This window comes from Chionomys nivalis, chromosome 8, assembly GCF_950005125.1.
Source record: "Chionomys nivalis chromosome 8, mChiNiv1.1, whole genome shotgun sequence".
In the NCBI taxonomy this organism is placed as follows: domain Eukaryota; kingdom Metazoa; phylum Chordata; class Mammalia; order Rodentia; family Cricetidae; genus Chionomys; species Chionomys nivalis.
The window spans coordinates 82,791,727-82,806,806 of NC_080093.1; positions in this window are offsets into that span (position 1 = coordinate 82,791,727).

Consider the following 15,080-nt stretch of genomic DNA (forward strand, 5'->3'; position numbering starts at 1 on the left):
CTCGAGCTTGCGTCAAGTTGTCTTGAAACAAGCCAGCACACTGAGTGTCAGATAAGGAGCAGGAAAGAGGGAGTCAAAGCTGTTCCAGCCAAGAACGCTTTGTATAAATTCATAGAAATATGTAGCAGAGAGAGGTGGGTTCTGCTCAACTCAGGGTTTTGTAAGAGGCAGTGGCAGACATGAGGCTAAACATGAGAGCCAAGGGTCAGGTCAATAGTGTCAGGCTTGAAAGCTAGGCATGGCAGCACGCAGGCTGAGACAAGAGGGTCTTGAGTTGGAGGTAAGCCTGTGCTACATTGCAAGACCCTGAGAGAAAGAGAAAAGAAGGAAAAGGGGAAAGTGTAAGAAAAGAAAGGCGGGGGGACTGGAAAGGAGAAGGAAGGGAGGGAAGGAAGAGGGAGGGAGGGAGGAGGGGAGAAAGGGAGAGTGGAAGGAAGAAGGGGAGGGAGGGAGAAGGGGAGAGGGAGGATAGAAGGGAGAAAGGGAGGGAGGGAGAAAAGGAGGGAGGGAAAGAGAAAGGGAGGAAGGGACAAGACAGACTGAGACATCTTCACATCATCTCACCAGGACTGTTGCAGATAAGGAACAAACTCACACTGGATGACTTTAACTGAACATGGTGTGGAGGGGCTGCAATGGGATGGGGAGTGGGCTCAGATCGCAGGTTTTTATGGCAATGCTACTTTAAAGAAGGAATCCCAGCCCTGTTCTTCCTTCTATAAGATGGGAGTCTATGTACTATACTCCCTGGAGGGTTCCTGATCATGGGTTAAAGAGTCAGAAGCAATTTCATATGGTTGCTTGTTTTTATGACTTCCTGCTTCCTTTCGTTTAGTTCATATCATTACCTTTTAAAAGTTTTTTTAAAGATGCATTTCATCAGTGAGGATTTCCAGGAATGCTGGGGAGGCAAGTGTGTCAGGAGAGAGCCTGAGGGTTTTGCGGCCAAGTAAACCCGGAGCTGAGTTTTCCCTGTAATTTATTAACTATGATCTCAAGCAAATATATTTTCAGCCTTTCTCTGCCCCTCACCCAACACACACCCTAGAAAATGGAAATAAATTGTGACTGCAGCCAGGTTTGGGGGAGCGTACCTGAAATCCCAGCCCTCAGAAGCGAAGGCATGGTGAACTTAGAGCCGGCCTGAGCTACACAGTATGACCCTGGTTCAAAACAAACAAGCGTCATTAAATGAGAATATGGTTGTTTGTACATTGCATATAAAAGTTATCCAGTTAGACTTGGTCTCAGCATCAAGCCAAGTGGCTCATGCCTATAACCCAGCCCCTGGGAAGCTGAGGCCGAAAGATTGCTGCTAGTGCAAGGCCACTTTGAATTACATAGTGAGTTCTAGGGCTTCCTGCGTTACAGTGAAATGCTGGCTAAAACCCCCAAACCCAAAGATAAAACAACTTTGTCTCACCTGGTTCTAATCTCCCCTCAGCTCCTTCTTTCCTACTTGGCCAGAACTGTCTGCTTGTGGGGCCAGAAAAGCCCGGTTATGACGTGTCCTTAGTATGCACAGCAAGTATCCAGTATCTCGACTTCAAGCCACCGTCTCATAGGCTGCGTGGCCATTTGCACTGTCAGAATTTTCCGTGGAATTGGTTTAGTGTGCAATCTGTGTCAAGTTTTTCCAGATGCCACGAGCCTTATCATTTTCACATCATTTGGGAAGTTACTCAGCCGGAACTTCCAATGGCTCATTCAGACAGAATGCACTGTGTTCCCTTGGAAGAACCATCAGCTTTTGGGGGGCGGGGACTGGGGAGATGTGATAACTTCTTCCCCCAATGTTGGGGACTAAAACCAGATAACTGCTTTTGGAAAAGAAAGAAAAGTTTTAACACCTACTTCTGGCTCAACCCAGCCCCAAGGATGGAGTCATAGTTACCAGGCTTTGTGCTCACAGGACTCAGCTCTGAGTTTCTGCCTCAGTTTCTCGGCTTCCCTCTAAGTGACGCAGATCAAACCTAGGACTTCATGCATGTTAGGCAAGCACTCCACCCCTGAGCCACCTCGGCCCCTTCCTTGATTAACACTTTTGTTGGGCGATAGGGCATTTTCACTGAACATTGATTCAGGGTTTGCTTTTGTGGCACTCCCTGTTTTGGGCAGGCCCTCTTCCTGTCTCAGCTTGTAAATGGTGAACAAAACACAAAGTTTTCGCCCTCACAAGCTTGTATTATGAGGCAGCCACCAACTAAGGTATTTCCAGAGTGCATGAGTGAGTACTGGCAAGAGATGAATGGGCTCATGAGGTAGAGAGTGGCTGGTGGATAGGAGGTGGGGAAGGGCAGGAGGGACTGAGAACAGTTTGAAGTGGAAATGAGGGGGGCACCCAGAGTTGTGGCCAGACCCTTTGCTCTGGCGGTCCTAACAAGCTAGGCTTGAGTGCCCAGCCTCAACAACCCAACTAGAAGAGCCACTGTGGAGAACAGAAGGGAGTGTTTAGTCAATGTAGCCATTCTGAGAAGGGGACGAAGAGATACAGTGACACCTCCAAAGTTCGTCTTCTAGGGTCTTGGCATGAGGATAAAGCAGGGGTCAAGGTGTGGTCCCATCCATCATTAACCAGCGTTGTCTGGGTTTCAGTCTGTCCCACAAGGACATCTGAGAAGTTGCTAATGCTGTGTGGATCTCTTGATGAGTTCCTGCTCCAGCTGGCACCAAGGTTCAGAGTTTTCTTCTCCCAGTATGAGACCTGGGAAAAATTTCAGTTTATTGAGGTCCTTTGTTTTAATCATCTGATAGCCAAAGGGAGGGGCCTAAGTAACTCTGAAATATTTTCAATTCCTTTTAGACATGCTGAAAAGAAAATTAATTCCAAAAGTATCTCATTTTTTTCTTTTATATATATGTATGTGTGTGTGAGTGTAGTGAGCATACATGTATGCACGTTCACATACGTGTCAGCGTGTATATAGGGTGCAAATATGTATGGGTTCCTATGAATACATGGGCCACATGCGTAGGGAAGCCTGAGCTTGCCATCAGGAGTCTTGCCTGCTTGCTGTCCACATCATTCACGGTAGCAGGTTCTCTCAGCTGACCCTGGAGCTGGCTGATGTGGCTAGTCTGGCTAGCCAGCTCTTCTAGGGATCACTGTCTCCATCTGTGGGGAGGAGGAATTACGGCTCCAGAGCAGTCACAGCAGGCATGTGACAAACGACCTTTAAAAACTACAACACCGCTTTCCTGGGAGAGCTGTTTACACGCTGACCCACTGGCCTTTCCTTTTCCAAACGAAGTGTGGCCCTCAGCTCACAGCAAGCACGACACCTCCTAGCTGGGAAACGGGGGCTGCGCTTTCACGCGGCCGCAGCGTGTTGTTGACAGTAAATTGCAAAGAGCTTAAGCAAGAATACGGATGCAGTGTTCCCATGGCAGCCAGGCCTTCAGCACACTCGTGGAGTATGCTCCCGCATGAGATTGAGAAGCTTCTTCCTCCCTTTTGGCCAAAGATTGATACGTACTGTGGGTACGTAGCCCTGGAGTCTAGTGGGGTCTCCTCTGCTCTGGCACCATGAAGGAAGGGTCAGCTCAACCAGCGTTTCTCCTATAAATGCGACTCACTCAGACTCAGTCATCCCTTCTCCAGGCTCACGCAGGGCTCCGTGTCGCCATGCTGTACTATATGGCACGACGTAATGTGTTACCGTGTCTGTCTCTCGGTCTCGGAACTCCAAAGTTATCCTGGCTGCTTCATCTCACCGTCACCCTGCCTAGCTCAGTTACTGACAAAGAGTAGCGCTCAGTAAATGTTTTAGTGTTTACCCAGCCTTCTTCCCCAGCCCGTTCTAAATTTAGAGCACAGAACCAAGCACTTGGCTGCAAACGCTGCCATGAAGTCATGATGCAGTAATAGTAATAGCAACCTGTATATGTGGGTTCTTACGGTTCGCACCTCCCACGCGCCCACGTGATCCGTGTGATAATCCCGACGAGGTTCATTATTTCACAGTAGGAAAACTGAGCTCAAAGAGCTGCAGTCAGAGGCTAGATTGCTCAGCAAATGAGTGGCAGGCCCTGACCTTTGACCTTGGCCTCTCCCCTCCTGCACTCTTACAGCTGGCTCGGTCCTTGAGACTACTGAAAAACAAACAAAACTGACAAAAATGTCTACCAACCCTAGTTTCCAGAGGAGGACTGCTCCCCGCTTGGCTGCCTGTCAAGGTCACCCCTCCCCTGAGCCCTCTCCCTGTGCCTGTGCAGGCAGTGTTTTCCTTCATTCCCCATTGGAGCTCACCTCCTGCTCCTCTCCTACCGGGTGCATCAGACTCCCTCGTCCGGGGCCTTTGGTTTATATGGCTGGTCCAAGAACAGAAGGAATGATAGGCTTTGTGTTGGAGGCTCATACTATTTTTTTTTTTTTGTATGTGAAAGTTTTGCCTGTATGTATCTATGTATGCATACCACAGGTAGGCAATGCCCCCCCAAAACCAGAAAAGGGTGCTAGATCCCCAAGGACTGGAGTTAAGGGTAGTTGTGAGCCATGTGAGTTCTGGGGACAGAACTCACTCAGGTCCTCTAAAAGAGCAGCCAGTGTTCTTAACTGCTGGGCCATCTCTCCAGCCCCTATCTCTTTATTCTTAATCGCTGGCCCCAGTAACCACCAGAGCCACAGAGCCACAACAGTCATGGGTTTCCAGGGTGGAAAGCTGGACTTTCTCTTGTCCTGCAATTGTGCTCCACTTTAGAGACTTTAAGGTCTACTGCAGCAAACCTCCTGTCCCCTCCCTACACCAGGACTGCTCTTGGCTTTCTACTGTATAGGAAATGTCAAGCTTCAGGTGCGAACTCCCTCAGTCTCCTGCATCTCCTGCCTCCACGCGTGCGTATTTAGCTAACTACATTCCCCTGGCTTCCTTCCTGCCCATATAAAAGAGGGTCACGTCTCTTTTCTAAGGCCTGTCACTGTCCCTTCCACCACCTCAAGACCAAATACCGTGCCATCTGCTTAGCCGCTCCTCAAAACACAACTCTTTTCTGTCACAACAATTAAACACAACTTTGCTTCTATCCCTTACCCTAGCTACGCGTATCTTTCTCCTTTCCTTCGTAACAGACTTTATCATCTACCTTCCCTGTAATGGATATGGTGGTGTTCACCTAATGTTCCATCTGCTTCCTGCATTTTCCAGCAACTTCGTGGCTAACTTGTATGGCACTCTAGACCAAAGCACAGATTAGCTGGCCTGAGGACCCCCTCCCCTCAAACTAAACTCATCACCCGTGACCCTTTTGCTTTCTGGGTTTATGGATCAGTTGGAGAGGAAGTTGGGAATTCCACTCTCAAGATGTTGGAACTAGGGTTGGGGCACGGCCGTGTGGTAGGGCATTCTCTCCTAACATGCATGAGGCCCTCTGGACTCCATCCCCAGTGAAATAAAAAAAAAAAAAAAAAAAAAAAAAAAAAAGAGGAATTCCCATCACTCTGAGCTCATCAGTGACTGTAGAGCAGGCTTGTCCCATCCTACCCACTGCCTTATAGGTGTAAGATGTAAGACTTTGTGATCTGAGCATGGTGGTTCATGCCTTGCGATCCCAGTCCTCGGCAGGTGGCAGCAAGGAGGAGCAGGCATTTAGGGTATTCCCTGGTTATAGAGTGCGTTGGAGGCTAGCTTGGGATACATGAAACCTGTCTCAGAGATAAGAAAAGAAACAAAGGAGTTTTGTGCTGCCACTGCTGAAACTTCAGGCTTCTTCTTATTCCCGTGTCACTTAGTGCTTTAACGTTTTAAAGAAAATATCACTCTAGGCATGATTTTTAGCCTTTTTCTCTCTGCTGACATCTCTCATGAAAATGCTACCACAATTGACTTGTTTACACATCAACCAGCTGACCCAAGTAACTATCCTTCTCTGAAAGCTTCTTCCTCCTCTAGTTGATGGGACATTGCCCTGTCTTGGTTTTCTTTTTGTTTTTCTGAATATGTGATTTGTAGGTAAACAGGATTGGTTTCTCCATCAGAGAGGAATCACAGCTTGTATCAGTTTGAGCCTTGTTTCATTTAAAGATTCATTTTTTTTATGTTTTAATCATGTATGTGTGTGTTGTGTTGTGCTTGATGTCCACACATGAGTTCAGAGGTGTCAGTCACTCTTGGAACTGGCATTACAAGCAGTTGTGAGCTTCCCAACATGGATGCTGGGACTTGAACTCAGGTCCTCTGCAAGAGCATCCTGTGTTCTTAGTTGCTGAGCCATTTTTCCAGCCCTTGACACTTATTTTTTAAAAACGTCTTTGACTTTCTAGTTTAAGTGTATCAAATTGACTTCCTTGGCTCTCACCGTTTATCCACAGCCTAGCTTTCCACTCTTATTTTTTGCTTCTTATCTTTACATGGCTTACACTGTGCCCAGCACAGGCTCGATGAATAGTTTCTCTTCGCATGTTTTTCCTATACTGCTCTTCAACAAACTGTGGTGGGAAACCCAAATACTCACGTTCAACAGAATGAAATTAGAGCCACATCTCTCACCCTGCACAAAAAATTAGTTCAAATTAATTAAAAACCTAAATTTAAAATCTTAAACACTGAAACTCCTAGGAGAAAAGATACGGTAGACACTTCAAGATTTAGGCATAAGAAAGACATTTCTAAAAGGCCTCCAAATGCACGGAAAACCCCAAGAACTGGCAAGTAGCAGTGCATGCAATTAAAATGCTTCTTTACCGCAGAGGCAAACAGAGCGTAGTGAAGGGACAGCTAGAACAGAAGGGAGGAGAGCCTTTGACGACTCTACTTCAGACCTCAAGTTAACATCTAGAATAATACTGTGAGAGCAAAAGTTACATTTTAAGTTTTAATTACTCTGGCAAAGAGACCCATGAAACAAAAATGCCTCTGATCTGCAAGCCCCTTGCTCAAGTATGGCCCAAAAATGTGAGCCTATTCCACCTTGTCTGAATGTCAGAGAGTTAGAACTTGCTCAAAGTTGTTAACAAGTGTGGCTGTACACCCTGACCTAGGGTGTGGTTGCTTGGTGTTTTGGACATTGAGAAGTGTATCCTTTCCATCCTGACCAAAGGTCAGAGAATTCAGGCATACTCCTGTCCCTTCTTTTGAAATTGGAGGTTTGACCTTCGGGATACTTGGTCTAGGATGGGTTCACCGCCTAAACAACAGAATGCTTTTCTCAAGAATTAATGAGTTGATATCTCAAGTATTGAGGAAGGTAACTGTTCTGGTTGTCCTTGGTGTCATGTTAAAGTAGTCTTTTGCCTTTTTTCCCCCACTTTTGTATTGGGATATAAAAGTGTGTGGAAAATTAAACATAGGTGAACTCAGAACTCAGTATGCAGGAGACCAAGTTGTTGTCCCAATATTGTCCTGTGTCTCTGTGATTCTTTTATTCTCGGCTCCTCCTACCTAACTTTTCTAATCCTCACGCTCCTACCCTGGGACGTATACCGTGGCTAGGACTGTGGCAGAAGTCACCACAAAAAGGTGGCTCATGACATATGGCAGTCCAATATGGTGTGACTCGCGACACCCAAGGACAAACGCTTACTAAAATTCTAGACGCATTGTTTGTGGGAGATAGCAAGTCACAGATTTTCACTGCCCAAAACAAGTTTGATTGACCCAACTACACTGGATGAGCTGATCATACATGGGCAAATAGGAAATACATCAGGATGTATGCCTTCCCCTGTTTGGACCTGTTGGGAAATATGGACTGTGGGTTCAACCCATTTCCTGCAATCCTGGGCATGGACCTGACCAGAACTCATCCACCTGGCCAATGTATAATTAAAGCTTTCTTCAAATTTGACTTTAAACTATGGTAATGGTCTTATTCTCAACTGGTGGGATTAACAATATAAGGAACCACAAACATAAAACAAATATTCTAATCAATAAATGGGCTAACAGCTTGAATAGACTATTTTTTATTTATTTACTTATTTACTTACTTATTGGATTTTTTGTTTGTTCATTTGTTTTGTTATTTGTTTGTTTGTGTTTTGAGATAGGTTTCTCTGTGTAGCTCTGCCTGTCCTAAAACTTGCTTTGTAGATCAGGCTGGCCTCAAACTCACAGAGATTCATTATTGGCTTTTTAAATACAATATATTTTGATCATATTCTTACCCCTCTCCCAACACCTCCCAGATCCCTCCCACCTCTCTACCTATACAACTTTATAAGAAAATACACCACACACACACATAAAAAATTAAAAGAAACAATCAAACAAACAAAATACCAAAACAAAACAAAAAGTACATTCAACAAACAGGGAGTCTGCTTGTGTTGGTCAACCCCTCCTGAGCACGGGGTTTGCCCTACAGTGCTGTTGATATACCCAGTGTTCCACCACTGAAGAAAGCTGATTTTCCCTATCCAAGCAGGATCCATTGCAAACAGCTTTTTGCTTAGAGGTGGAACTTGGTGCCTTCTTCCCCTTCTCTATGCTGGGATTTTGTTGAATAGATAATTCTTAAACTAAGAGACACAAATGGCCAAGTATTCAACATGCATAGCCATTAAAATGTACATGGATACATCAGGGTGTATGTTTGCCCTGACTTTGAGATTCTGTCTCATCCCAACCAGAATGGTTATCAGAGAAGTGAACCACAACTAATGCTGGCTACCTTGGGGGTTGGGGTGGGGGATCCTCATTCATTGCAGGTAGGAGTGTGAACTATTGCAGCCACTGTGGAAATCAGTACTGGGTTCCTCAAAAACTAAAAATAGACTCAGCTGTACCATTCATGGGCACATTCTCTCTCCCTCAGATTTTTCTTATGCACGCCACTTACATGCTTAGTGCCATGGTTAGAATAGGGCATTGGATCCCCTGGGATCTGGCATTATGGGTGGTTGTAAACCACCATGTGGGGTCTGGGAATCAAACCAGGGTCCTCTGTAAGAGCAACAAGTGCTCTTAACCACTGAGTCATCTCTCCAGCATCCACCCACCAAAGGACTCTTAATAAATTCTTTTTTTCTTTTTCTGTTTTTGTTTTTGTTTTTCGAGACAGGGTTTCTTTGTAGCTTTGGAACCTGTCCTGGAACTAGCTCTTGTAGACCTGGCTGGTCTTGAACTCACAGAGACCCGCCTGCCTCTGCCTCCTGAGTGCTGGGATTAAAGGCATGCACCACCACCACACAGCTATAAATTCTTTTTTAAAGATTTATTTATTTATCATGTATACAGTGTTCTGCCTGCACACCAGAAAAGGACACCATATCTCATTACAGATGGCTGAGAGTCACCATGTGATTGCTGGGAATTGAACTCAGGACCTCCGGAAGAGCAGTCAATGCTCTTAACCACTGAGCCATCTCTCCAGCATCCACCCACCAAAGGACTTTGAAGTCCTATCATCAAGACATTTACAGAACTTATATACTTACATACCATGTTTGTTGCTTCACTTGTCATAAAAACCAGGAAATGAAACCAGATGTCTATCAAAAGATGAACAGATAAAGAAAATACACACATAAGCAGTAGCCCTTTACTCAGCATAAGGAAAGATGAAAGAGTGGCATTTGTAGGAAAATGGACAAAATGAAATTATATATATATTTTGGTTTTTCGAGACAGGGTTTCTCTGTGGTTTTGGAGCCTGTCCTGGAACTAGTTCTTTTTTTTTTTTTTTTTAATTTTTTTTTATTAATTAATTAATTTAATTATTAAAGATTTCTGCCTCTTCCCCGCCACCACCTCCCATTCCCTCCCCCTCCCCCAATCAAGTCTTCCTTCCTCCTCAGCCCAAAGAGTAAGCAGGTTTCTCTGCCCTGTGGGAGGTCCAAGGACCACCCACCTCCATCCAGGTCTATTAAGGTGAGCATCCAAACTACCTGGGCTCCCACAAAGCCATTACATGCAATAGGATCAAGAACCCATTGCCATTGTTCTTCAGTTCTCAGTAGTCCTCATTGTCCATTATGTTCAAAACCGGTCTCGTGGAACTAGTTCTTGTAGACCAGGCTGGTCTCAAACTCACAGAGATCTGCCTGGCTCTGCCTCCCAAGTGCCGGGATTAAAGGCGTGAGCCACCACCGCCCGGCTGAAATTAATATATTAAGCTAAGTAACCTAGAAAGATAAATACTACATTTTCTCTTATATGTGGTCCTAGGCTTGAATCTTCATATGTGTGGAGTGGGGTGTGGGTCATGAACCTAGAAAGAGAACCTTGAAAGGGGAACAAGAGGCTTAAGAAAGGAGGGAACAGGGAAGGGTTCCCTAGTATAGTCATGGGATGGGAGTGTACGCATGCCTGCTGAGATGGAAGGCTGTCACCCTATGCTGCTCACTCTCTAGGTGACCAAGTACAGGCATCTGGACATCTTCAAGGCAGACTATTGAAGCATTTTCTGAACGACCTATTAAGTCAAGATAGAAACAAATAGAACATCCGACATAACATGTGAGCTGCCCTGATATAAGGCATAGTCAAAACATCAACACATGAGCTACTGAATCAATAAGTCACACCCATACCTCCCACACACACACCTGACACACATCTGGCTACATAGCCATGTGTCTTAGTTTCTTTTCTATTGCTATGACCAAAGCAACTTATAAAAGAAAACATTTAATTAGGGGTTTGTTTACAACTTTAGAGGGTGAGTTCATATCCACCATGGCTTGTAGCTTGGTGGCAGGCAGGCATGGCATTAGAGCAATAGCTAGGAGCTTACATCTTGTATGAAAGTTGGAAGGAGAGAGAGGGAGACTGGACCTGGTGTGGGCTTTTTAAACCTCGAAGCCCACCCCCAGTGACACACTTCCTCTAACAAGGCCACACCTCCTAATCCTTACCAAAACAGCTCTGCTAACTAGGGATCAGGCATTCAAATATATGAGTCTATGGGGGACATCCTAATTCAAACCACCATACCCAGGCTGATCTCAGATTTGCAGCAATCCTTCTGCCTCAGCCTCCCAAAGTTTCTGACAATCTGTATGAGCTACCATACACACCCTGATTATTCGTATTATTTAGTGTCCATTGTTAAGAAAGAACAGACAATCAAAGACAAACAAACCATCTCAAAAGAGTTAAAGACCCAAATAAACTAGCAGATTATTTGTTATTCAGACTGAACAAAGATGATTCATGAAAAAAGAAACTTCTGCATTTGTATAATTAATATGCTCAAAGAGCTATGCAAGGGTTATGTCTGATTTTTTTAAGGTAGTTGAAATTATTTGTGTGTGTATGTATGTATGAATGTATGTATGTAGTTAGCTAATGTGTATGAGTGTTTTGTTTACATGTATGTCACGTGCATGCCTGGTGCTTGAGGAGGTCAGAGGAGGTTATCAGATCCTCTGTTACTGGAGTCACTGATGGTTGTGAGCTGCCATGTGGGTGCTGAGACCCAATCCTGGGTTCTCTGCAAGAGCTGCGAGAACTCTAAAGCATCTCCCCCACCCCGTGGTTGCTCTTTCTAAATACAGGAACATGTACAGCACATAGTGAGGACTTTTGGAAATTTGCAACAAGACAAGAAGATTGGAGACTTCAGCTAGGGAAATATCCCCAAAACAAAGGGGAAATTCAGAAGCTGGTACGGAAGGAAAGACAGAAGATTAAAGGTATAGCCTTTGGTGCTGATGTTCAGATGGTGGGAAATTGTGAAAACTTAAGGAAAAAACCATCGGATGAATGAAAACGTTCCCTTCACCGGGATGATGGCTTTGGTTTGCCTCGTTCTCACACTGAAAGGGCCCAGAGAACACCTGACATGTTAAATGAAAACTCCCCTATCTCAGCAGATGATGAAATTCTGAGCATCCACTCTGAAATTCCCAAGCATCAGGGACAAAGAGAAGATTCTATGGGGCTTGATAGTATACCCAGAACTTCTAAGGCCAAAGCAGGAGGATTGCCTCAGGTCTGAGGTCAGCCTGAGCTACATAGTAGGTTCAGGACTACATAGTGAAACTGTGTCAAAAAATATTGTTTGGTTTAAGTGTGAATTGTCACAAAGGCTCATGTATTTAAGATTTGATCTATAGCTCTTGGATCTGATCATTGAGAAATGAAACAGGAGGACTCTGCCCTAACTGATGGCTTAATTCATTGGCAGATTCTCAATTAGCCGGTATTGTTGGGAGGGGGTGGGTGATGGGGTCTTGCTAGAAAAAGCTGGAACAAGTTCTTCCGAGTTGTATCTTATCTCTACTAAGATAGCTTATCGACTCTCTCTCTCTCTTTCTGCTTCCCAGTGACCAGGACGTAAGCAGCTTTGCTCCCCCACACCACCACACTGCCTCACCGTAGCCCAGAAACAAGGAGCCAACCAAACGTGGTCTACAACCTCAGACTATGAGTCAAAAATGAGTCTTTCCTTTTTATTTTTAAACATTGTTTGTCTCAGGTATTTGTCCAAGCAGTGAAAAGTCTACCACTCACACAGTCAGAAAAGAGAATGACTTAAATATTCTTTTTGTTTGTTTTTCAAGACAGGGTTTCTCTGTAGCTATGGTCATCTTGGAACTTGCTCTATAGACCAGGGTGACCTTAAACTCAGATCTATCTGCCTTTGCCTTCCCAGTGATGGAATGAAAAGGTGTATGCCACCACACTTGACCCAGACTGCAGTATTAGTTAGAGACAGGAAAGAAATGGAGCAATGCCTTTTAAAAAGTCTGTGTACTGGGATAGAGAAAGGATTTAATCGTTAAAGGCTAGGGCTCACAATCCAAAGGACAAATAGGGTTAGAACTCAGAAGTTTAGAAATTTCTTGTGTAGTGGTTTGAATAGGAATAGTCCTATAGACTCGTATGTTTCAATGCTTGACCTTCAGGGAGTGGCACTATTAGGAGGTATGGCTTTGAGGTCTCATATGCTCAAACTACACCCAGTGTGGTACAGTCTCCCTCTGCTACCTGTGGACCAAAATGCAGAACTCTCAGCTCCTCGTCTGAGAGCATGTCTGTAGCAGCATGTCTGTCTGTCTGTCTGCCACCTTGGTTCTTACCATGATGATAATGGGCTAAACCTCTGAACTGTAAGACAGCCCCAATTAAATGTTTTCCTTTATAAGGGTTGCCGGGGTCATGGTCTTTCTTCACAGTAATAGAAAGCCTAACTAAGATATCTTGCATACACAAGATTCTGGGTTCACTCCTCAGCACAGAAAACAAAGAAACAAGGAAACAAAAAGGTAAAAAGACATACTTGAAAACACAAGGAAATAGAAACCTTAGCAAGGAGAGGTGTTGTGGAATATTATTGTAATTATGTAAAGATGTGTTATATTTGTTTATGCTGTGGATATTAAACTGTGTAAAAGCGTGCTGCATTTGTTTATGCTGCATTTGTTGAAGCATGAAAAGGTGTATTGCATTTGTTTCCCCTTGCCTACCTGAGGCAACTGATGGGCCTAATAGAAAGCTGAACTACCAATAAATAGGTAGAAGAGGGATACGTGGAGCTGGTGGGCAGAGAGAATAAATAGGAGAAATCTAGGCTCAAAAAGAACAAGAGAGGGCTGGAGAGATGGCTCAGCGGTTAAGAGCATTGCCTGCTCTTCCAAAGGTCCTGAGTTCAATTCCCAGCAACCACATGGTGGCTCACAACCATCTGTAATGAGATCTGGTGCCCTCTTCTGGCCTGCAGGCATACACACATACAGAACATTGTATACATAATAAATAAATAAATATCTTTTTTTTAAAAAAAAAAAAAAAGAACAAGAGAGAAGAGAAGAAAGAAGAAGACAAGGAGAAAGAGAGGGAGATGCCAGGGGCCAGCCAGGCAGCCCCCAGTTAGCAGACATAGAATAGGACCCAGAAATAAAGGTAAAAAGCCCTGCGGCAAAAGACAGATAAAGAAAAACAGATTAATTTAAGTTAAAAAGAGCTAGCCAGAAATGACCCTAAGCTAGGCCAAGCACTCATAACTAAGTCTCCGTGTCATGATTTGAAAGCTAGTACAAAAGAAAAAGCCTGGTACAGAAATGGGTGAAGAATACCTGATGAACAATGCCAAAGAAATATTCCTGTATCCCAGCTTTCCATGGGTTAAGAGGGAGCATCAACCGTATTATGAAAGGGAGCTGATGAAGACAGGATGACTGCTCAGGCTGAAGCTGATGTGGTCTCCCAGTAACAGACACATCAGAGAAGAGCAGATCTGCTGTGGGGCAGCCATCTGTGCCCTGTCGATTGTATTTTAATAAAGCGCTGATTGGCCAGTGGGCGGCCAGGCAGGAAGTAGAGGCAGGACAATGAGAACAGGAGAACTCTGGGAAGAGAAAGAGTCTGCAGTTGTCACCCAGACACAGAGGAAACCAGACACAGAGCAAGCAAGATGTGACTGCCTCACTGAAAAAGGTACCAAGCCACGTGGCTAACACAGACAAGAATTATGGGCTAATATAAGTTATAAGAGTTAATAAGAAGCCAGAGCTACAGGCCAATCAGTTTATAATTAATGTAGACCTCTGTGTGTTTCTTTGGGACTGAACGACTGCACGACAGGTGGGACAGAAACCTCAGACAACAAAGATCCAAATTCTAGGCACAAGGACTCCAATCCATAAGAAGACGCAGAATCCCAGGATGACAGGAAAGGAAGGTACCCTGAAGATAGCTGAGCAGGTAGGACAAGGGGCAAACAATTTACATGCGAACATGGGAGCCAGGCTTAGAGAGACATAGCACTTACAGGTTACCTGGTGCAACTGTCCATGAGGAAAGCAACTGAGAAAGATTGCTGGAAGGGGCTGGAATGATTAGCTATTTGGTAATAATTAGAAAAATATTGAAGAAGTGATAACGTTTTTCTTCTTAGTCAATGTATCTGTTATCACTGTGTGTGTAAGAGAGCGACTGTGTGTGTATGTGAGAGAGAATGTGTGTGTAAGAGTGTGTGTGTGCACGTGTGTGTGAGAGAATGAGTGTGTGTGTGCACGTGTGTGTAGTGTATGTGAGAGAGAATGTGGGGGGGAGCTTCTGTGTGTGTATGTGAGAGAGAGAATGTGTGTGTAAGAGTGTGTGTGTGCACGTGTGTGTAATGTATGTGTGAGAGAGAATGTGAGTGTATGTGTGTATATGGTAGAGAGTGAGTGTGTGTGTGTAATGTATGTGTGAGAG